This window comes from Dermacentor silvarum, unplaced genomic scaffold (genome assembly GCF_013339745.2).
Source record: "Dermacentor silvarum isolate Dsil-2018 unplaced genomic scaffold, BIME_Dsil_1.4 Seq2663, whole genome shotgun sequence".
Taxonomy (NCBI): domain Eukaryota; kingdom Metazoa; phylum Arthropoda; class Arachnida; order Ixodida; family Ixodidae; genus Dermacentor; species Dermacentor silvarum.
The window spans coordinates 8,429-17,539 of record NW_023605954.1 but is presented as its reverse complement, the minus strand read 5'-3'; the positions used below and the strand labels follow the sequence as shown (position 1 = coordinate 17,539).

At 42.2% G+C, this 9,111-nt stretch overlaps 1 long non-coding RNA gene across 1 annotated transcript; it reads right to left on the bottom strand.

Moving 5' to 3' along the window:
* Positions 1 to 1,360: 1,360 nt before the first annotated feature.
* LOC125941772 (uncharacterized) lies at positions 1,361 to 7,411 on the bottom strand. Its single transcript, XR_007464594.1, has 3 exons — positions 6,516 to 7,411; positions 5,067 to 5,167; positions 1,361 to 3,218 (listed from the first exon to the last, which is right to left on the bottom strand). It is a non-coding gene; the product is annotated as an uncharacterized LOC125941772 (long non-coding RNA).
* Positions 7,412 to 9,111: the final 1,700 nt, after the last annotated feature.

Genomic DNA, 9,111 nt, shown 5'->3' with positions numbered 1-9,111 from the left:
TTTCTTTGTACCCTGTACAAATATACTACACTACATGTACAGTCGTAGACAAAAGTTTGTAGGCCACGTGTTCTGCAAGCGAAGCCGATAGATTTATTAACCGCTGGCTGGAGGCCGCACTTGCGGTGAAAGTCAAAATGCTGTTATTTCAGCTCCCCAAGTGCCGTACACAGCCGACGGTAATGAGCTTGCGCGTCATGCTTGGTCAGCGCCGGTCGCAAGCCGCAGAGGTTGAGGCTGCACGAGCGCCAGGAAAAAACTGGACCTTCCCCTCGGCGGGATGCTGCCGGCGCTCAGCCGATCACTACTTTAGCAAGGCTCCTAGTGAGGCCGCGGTGGCTAGCCAGGCGACCGCTAAAAGCTATCCGCTTCGTTTTCTGATCACGTGGTCCACAAAATTTTGTCCCATACTGTACACCCTTATGAACACTTAAGCACCCATTTGTTATAGCACCCTTCTTGCACCCTCGTTTACACCCTTCCGGTAAATGCACCCTTTGCGTCTTGCTCGTAGGGTGCTCCGGCCCAAATAGGGTGCTCGAAGGGTGTGCAGTGGGGTGTAAATTTAGGGAGCACCCTATTTTACACCCTTAAGGGTGAGAAATTGTTTAGTGTGTACGATAGGAAATCGGACGCAGTCTTTGGCTTGAGAGACAAGCCTAGCAGTGACACACCAGGTGGCTCGAAGGAAACCCTTGCAAACAGGGTCCTGTGTTTTGTGCTTCACGGCATCGCTAGCTCCTACAGAATTCCCTGCTCGTACTATTTCACTAAGCACACACTAAACATTTTAACACCCTTAAGGGTGTAAATCAGTTTGTCGCCAGACGGACACCCTAAGGGTGCTGTTTCCTACACCCTACAGTTGGGGTGCTAATATAGCACCCTAGAGGAAGGGTGTCCAGCAAAAATTATGAAGGGTGTTAGGGTGTTAGTCCTCATTAACACCCATTTTCATAGGTGTTGAAAGGGTGTACATCCTTTATTTGTACAGTATAGGGAAGGCAGGCTCAGCTGTACATACCTTGAATTATGACTATATAGAGCGATCCAGGCATAACTCGTGTGTGCCAGAAGGTTCAAGTTCAGCTACCAAGCACGGCGTCCGATAGCCAAGCTTGAAGTTTCAATAGGCGTACACAACATTTACACGTGTGGATGACAATAAATATTAGTAATTCAGGGCCAAACCTGTCTTCACTGCACAAATGCAACCTAGCAAACTATAACTTCTGAGCGTGTATATCTACATCAATGATTATTACGCTTTACATATCCATATAAAATGTAATACGAACCAGCAAGACATATATGATACTTCATTTTCAAGGAAAGTAAATATATTTATTCCGTGCTAGAATACATAACTACATAATACATACATAACAACCTAAAATGTGCAATCACCAAATACATTTTAAGTACATAAAAATTTACATTTCCTACAAAAATGTTTTTTTTAAATATACCTGATCAAATCTGTCCTATATACAGGGTGTTTCAGTTAACTTGGGACAAACTTTAAAAATATGCAAATGCTCCGTAGGTGGACAGAACTAAAGTAATATTGTTTACCGTCGCTTGGGGATACCCAGACTATATTTTGTACTCCGCCTAATTAGACTTAATTATTTATTCAACTTCTCAACTATTATAATTAGATGACAAGTGTCAATTAGAAGATTGTATAGAGCAACATGAGAAACTCCCGATACAGCTTTCTGTTGCTCAATACGCGCAACACAAAAGTGTTTTTCGGAGCGTGAAAGATGCCCGCGAGTACACATAAAGTGCCTCGAGCGGCCAGCTGGCCGAAAATTTTGCGTATATTCACGGGCTTCTTTCACGCTCGGAAAAACCATTTTATGTTGCACGTATTGAGCAACAGAAAGCTGTATTGGGAGTTTCTCATGTTGCTCTACAATTTACTCATTGACACTTTTCATCTAATTATAATTGAGAAGTTGAATAAATAATTAGGTCTAATTATCGAACTAGGCCGAGTACAAAAAATAGTCTGAGTATCTCCAAGCGACGGCGAACAACATTACCTTGGTTCTGTCCAGCTACGTAGCATTTGCATTTATTTAATGATTAGCTTAAGTTAATTGAAACAACCTGTATATATGGTAACCCTAAAACAGCCTGTTTGGTGCCACTTAAAGAATAAATTTTCAATATTAAATTTCAGGTACAAAAATTCTAGTTTTGGTGGCCTTGAAAAAAATATATATATTGCAAAGGTCAGTTAGGGAAGTAGAGCACGCACACAAGAAACACACCCTGTTATTTTGTACACCAATGTGATGTCAAATCATTGTGAAAAGCTGATTTAGAAAGTCGATATAAAGCTTGACTGGCGCACATTTTTGATATACTGAAACACCGTATGTTTCACACATGAACTTGCTTTAAATAAGGTTTGATCCAGGAGCATCAAGATGAATTTTCGCTCCTCAACAAGATTCCTTGAGCAAAATTTTTTTCACACCTAAATAATTTTTTTTTCAAATGTAAATAGATTTCTCTGAGCTAAAAATGCTGTGTAGCAGATTTTCCGATTAGAATTCTGGTTTCCTTAAATTTTGTAATGCGAAGGCAATGCATGGTCTGTTATAAAATATGTTGCTTGAAAAATTTTTTTTCTACTGCAAGACAGCCTAAATATGCCAGATTTATTACTGTTTAGGTGCGAAGTGCCGTATCAATGGCGGCCTTATGAAAACAAACCACTGTTCATTAAGGTACTCTACTGGCCACATGCGGATGATACATTGCCAATTTCTAAATTATTTGTACTTGGTGCGATAATGGAAGATTAGGGCTTGTACATAAATGAGCAAATAATGTTTATTAAATCAGCCATACTCTGTTTACTGAATGAAGGTTCAAATGTGTGAGTTCACATTTTTTAAACACAGGCCATCATGCATCCGCCAGTAATGCATAAATAAATGTTAAACATCATGCTTAATATTTTCCAACAAGAAATGATTGTATCAAACAGTATAAAAGTATTAAACAGCATATATTAGTTGCTTCAAATTAGAATAAAGTGTATACATTTGAGCTGCAAAATCCTAATTTATGCAGGAAATCACCTTTAGCTTTCATAAAAGCGAGAATACTGTTCACGGTTAACCACAAGGAACAGGGACTCCATTGTCTGAGCATCTTGACCATAAGTGCAGGAGATGGCTGTGGTGGAATCCTGCTTCCTGCATTAGCAAAATAACAGAATCATGAGAGTTGACTCTACATTTCATTACGATCCAATACACTGCGAGGAATTTGATAAGGCAACAAGCTTCTGAAAACAACACCCCTAATTATTGTGACCGAACACAAGGCACAGCTCAATTGGACAAAAGTTAGTTTTCAAATTTAGAAACCGCGATCACTAAGTCATTGTAAATACAAAATGGCATAGAAGCAAACATGAATATACAGTAGCCTTTTCACTATGGAAAATAAGAGCATAAAATGTAGACTCTACCAACGACATCTCTCAGCAATGGGCATTTCTCCAGGAGCATGGATGTGACCGCAATATAAAACTCGCAATATAAAATCTGCAATGTAGTTGTGCATTACACTTCAGAAGCGCTGCAGCAGAAGACTTCATGGGAGAAGACACAATAAGACTGCTGTGCTCAAGGCATGAGAATTGTTTTGAATGCAACATTTTTACACTCCGAGACGGAGAGCACTATTGTACAGAGAGAGTGCACAACAGACGAAAATGACGAAACCCCCAACTGCATTCTCACCTGCCCTGCATTACAGTAGCAAAGCAGTACTTGCATCTAGCTCAACAATGTCCAACTCTCCACTGTAGTCTATAAGGCCTTTTCTGTATACATAGTTATTTATTTATTGTTGTATATTTCTTTACTGACTGAGTAAGAATCAGTGTTTCAGCACATTTCCCTGGAAAATATAGAACGTCCTGCCAACTATTTTTTGCCCTTGTTAGCTAGGCAATACGCTCACAAGTACTATTCCGTTATTTATACTTACAATCCTTCCTGATGCTCCGAATTTCTACTTCGTGCTCTGAACAGTGACGTACGTCCTTCTACTCAGTTTATGTTGGCTTCCTACAATTTACGTGGTCCTTCATATTGTAGCTGCTCAACTAGAGCCTAAAATTTCCTGCTGTCTCCTAAAAGCACCATCTTTATTGGACAACATATCCTACGTTTCCCCCTCACTGTGGGGGAGTTTATGTAAGTGCTGACCTATTTACTAGACCGCAGTGCCACAACTATTTCTCATCCTGTGTTGCCACTACATACATGAGACACAATGGCTACAAATTGGCTCCCTGCCCCACCCTCTCCGATTCCAGGTCACTCTCTCTCCTAAATGTACATTTTGCCACCTGAAGAATATCCAAAAGCATTGCATCCTCATGAAAAGTGCTCCTGTTAATCTTTTTTTTCTCTTCTCCTGTAACGACTGTGTTAAATCAAACATGCTTGCGAATTTCATGAGCAGCTCAGTAAACAAAATAGGCACATGGTTTGCTGAAAAGAGGTTTTTAACTACCATAAGAAACCACGGTTTCTTGAATTTCATCAATTCCCTTGCAGTCTTGATAGCAATGTAGCACATTTTGATTTTGATACTGTTTTCAAAAGAATAACAGCCAAAATTTTGAGGTTGTGATAATTATGTGATAATTAAAGGTAGAGGAGTTTGACGCAATGAGCAAATAAGAATCGCATTGCAGAGGTTAAACAAATACTCTTTTCCCGCAAATAAATTGGTAGGAGGAGGGTAACTTGAAATGAGCACTGAATGCACAATACAGAATATGATGCTGAAATGCCCCAATCTCTGAATATCCTTGCACAAAAGAAAGACGTGAAAGGCAATGATGAAATTGCAAGTATATACTTCATAGTCGTCATATCTGCAATGTGCACTGTGCCATCGGCAATATCTAAAAACTGCATACACACAACTGCACAAAATATGAACCTAAGGCTATCAAAGGAGCCTCACAGTATTAAATGGAAACTTGTTTCAGAATATTCGACTACACGCCTATATCTACTTACAATGTTGTCTTGTCTGAAGGCAAACATAAGTGGCTTGCCCCTGATGGGTTTCTGATGGAGAGCACAAAGGCTGCGAATTGTGAGTCTGTCATCTGGATGACCTGCAAGAAATGACATTTTTAGTTCCACATAAAAAATGCTACCAGAACGAGAGAAGATCACTGGCAATAAAGGTGATTTTGGTTGGCAAGAGAAAAATCAAAGTATGGACTCGGTACAGCTTACTGAGAAAAAAAAAGCCTCATACCACAGATTTTGTAGTGAAAGTTCATTGCATTGAAATTTCCACACACATATACGTTTGCCTGCTCATACACTGTTGCCAGTGCTGTGCCAGCGGTATTTCTATAGTTTAATATTTCTTTTAGTGCTCACTAAGTTTATTACCAGCTATGAAAGCGTCTAAGTTGAATGTAATGAGTAATCTTAGTGCCACATTGCAAATATATACTCGATCACACTAGTGACTTGGGCTACTATGTTGGCTATAAATAGTGTGAATGAAGCAAATTTGATTAATTATTGTTTCCTTGCCTTTTCTGGCCAAACAGCACCAGAGAGTTGTACAATTCAGTGGCAAATCTGTGGTAAATGCAAGAGGAATGCGTTACAATGTCGCAACTCCTTGCAGGTCTCAAATCCATTATTTAAACCATGTTCACCACATTTGCAAAGTGTTGTTCAACAAGTCACTTTACACAAGTCCTGCCCTTTCGAGGAGCGAAGTCTTACACACACACACGCACACCTGCACCATATGACTCGCTTTCAACAATTTACACACACACATACGCTTTTTTTACACTTTGACACTCGTACTGAGAAAGCATTAAAAAATTTATTGGACTCACTGCAACCTTCTCAATTAAACCTACAGCTCAAACACATTCTCGAGTCCGAGGGCATGCCTTATAAATTCCATTTTTACGAATTATAATCGGGCTATAGACGACAATTTTCGAAGGGCATGAGAACCACCCCAGAGAGACCTAAATCTAAGCACTTCATATCTTCAGTAAAAGCTGCTTAAACCAATTGCTATACGCGGAATATCGCAAATAACCAGCTATTCACAATTTAAGCAGTTGTCTCCTTGAATTCGGGAGTGTTACGTGTCAAAACGACAATTTGATTAAGGGGCACGGGATAGCGGGTGACTCTGGATTGATCCTGACCCCTAGAGGTTTTTCAACGTGCCCACAATGCACGAGACACGGGCGTTTTTGCATTTGTAGGCAAAACATTTTTTGTGCGGGCGAAAAGGGCGGCAGCATTTCAAGGAAATGTGGGCTAACCCGAGGTACACGTTTCACGATCGAAATTATCGTGAAACACACTTTCCGGATTTCTGATTCATGTATTTATGCTGTTGATGAAACGTTTATTTCACAATAACAATCAAGGAAGTGGATTCATCAGGGTAGAGGGGGGGAAAAGGAGGAAACTTACACCTTCCACTGGTCCTCCGGCGCCTCCATATATACCAGAGTGGCTCGACACCAAACTCGGTTTTCAGGGCGGGGACAGCCGCTGCACCAATTTTGAAGAGGTTTATTGCGTGTAAAACTACCGACTTTATTCAATACACACACACACACACACACAAGCACGCGCGCCCCCGCAGAAAACTCACAAAACACGTACGCGCGCGCGCGCACGCACATACATAGCACTCACAAAACACGCACGCACGAACGCACGCGCAAACACATAGAGACCCGCATACAAGCACGCGCACTCGCAAAGCGCTCACAAAACACGTACGCGCGCGCGCACGCACACACGCTAAGTACTCACAAAACACGCACGAACGCACGCGCGCGCAAGCACATAGAGACCCACATACAAGCACGCGCGCACAAGCAAAACCCTCGCGAAGCAGCAACGCGCGCGCGCGCACGCACACATGCAAAGCACTCACACAACAGGCACGCGCGCACATACAAAGCGCTCACAAAAAACGCACGAACGCACGCACGCGCAAGCACATAGAGACGCGCATACAAGGACGCACGCGCGCGCACGCACACATACAAAACACTCAAAAAACATGCACGAACGCACGTACACAGCGCTCAGAAAAAACGCACGGACGCACGCACGCACACGTAAAGCGCTTACAAAACACGTACGCGCGCGCGAACACACACCACACACACACACACAAACGGAGAGAGAAAGATAGCCCAAAACACGCTGAAGAAGGCGTCCGGCAAGCAGCAGCAGCAGCAGTACGCGGGCGCGCCAGGGAGAGCCAATATTGCGCCGGTACTTTCGAAAGGCGAAGCCAGTCGTCACTTCTTTTTCTACTCGACACAAAACGAACGACCATGTTATAAGCCGCGCTGAACTCGCAAGAACACCACATTTCCGATAGTTCAAGCACAGAACACCCATACAAACTTAGAGAAGGGAAACTGTACCTTCCACAGTGCAACGAAAATAAGTGTAGCGGTGGCGTTGTGAACTAAAGTATGCGACCGAGAGATGGCGCTGGCAGAATCAAAACTAATATCATCATCATTAGGTAGTGAGCAATATGGCCGCTACGGTAGCGGTTCGTAGGGCTGGTCGCGCTGCTCGCTCGCTGGTTTGGGGCGTTTTGTTACCGCTTTCGGGGAGGTATTCGTGTGTACTGTACTCTAACATGACTACAGATATCTTCATTATGTCGCCAGGTGACCGAGAGGCCTCAACTGGCAATAAAACACTTCAAACAAGTAAGCTCACATTGTTTATTGTCAATGGTGAATGAGGCAGTACATGATCACAATTTTCGTACAGCTCAGGTGGACTTAATGTTGTCCGTCACTGAGTTTACAACATACAGAAACACAGATAACCATCTATTTTTTGGGACCCAAAGCTGAAATCGAGCGAAGTTTTCTCATCGTGTTCGGCGTGCCGTAAAGCAGGGAGAACGAAGGTTCAGACAGTGATATTTATGCCGAGCTGCCCTCGTACTTGTATTGCGTACAGTGCTGCTTGACGTTTTATATTCTCTGCGTTCGACGATTTCCGATAGATTAAAGAAAGGAACACAAGAAATTACTCGGCAAAAATGTACTGTCAGCAAGATAAGCTCGAGCTGCAATGTCTCATTGCTCTCATAACACATTGGCGAGAGGCACGAAGTGTAGGAGGGGGGCGTTATGCTAAATTTTACATCACATTTTCTGCTCTTGATATTTTTCTGCTGCACATTTAGTGTTCAGGTGCGGCAGCAAAGGCTTTGACACAAGTGGAGTACTCGTAGGGAAACCAAGGAACGTTATGGAGACAGCAGTGCTTACAAGGACTTCTGGAAATATTGTGTGAATAAACAAGGACACTAAATCAACATATAAGCAAGCCCAATTAATGCTCACAGTTCCTTGGAAAATGGAATTTGTGGTTTCATGTTGAAAAAGAATCTCGGTATAGGTATTCAAACACAGCAAAGAGGTTGCAAGGAGATGAACACTTCAGTTGAGTAACAGAGGTGACCAAGGGAAGCCTCAGCTTGAAGCCAACGTTTCACCAAGCAAACATATTTGTGGGGGCCGAGACGAAGACAAGTTCCCACGCTGAGGTTTCCCTTGCTCGTTCACTGTTGATTAGCTGAATGTTAAGCTGAACTTATTCTGCGAGTACATTTCAAAATATTTTTGGGAGCACACTGTGCGCAGGTTTTGTCATCTGCTGTTTGAAGAGACAGAAAATTTGCTTTTAGTGATTTCTCAAGTTTGTGAAGTGTGAAATAGGCTGGCCGGTTGTGTGAGCTTGCCTTTTCTAGCTATCTCTTATGGTGCAGTACTAGCCTAGTACTATGCGCATTTCCAGATCTAATTCTAATCCTAGCACTTGCCATGCCAACGTTCCCTTAGATTTTGTCATGTCATATAAATAACTTAAATTGGACCAATAATATAGAGTATGTCATTAGCAGTGCTAATCACATGCTCGGGTACTTATGGCGCAACCTTTCCAAAGCACCGTCTACTTTAGAACTACAGCTTTTTAAGACTAATTCACTGGAAACTTGAATATGCATCTGCAATGTGGG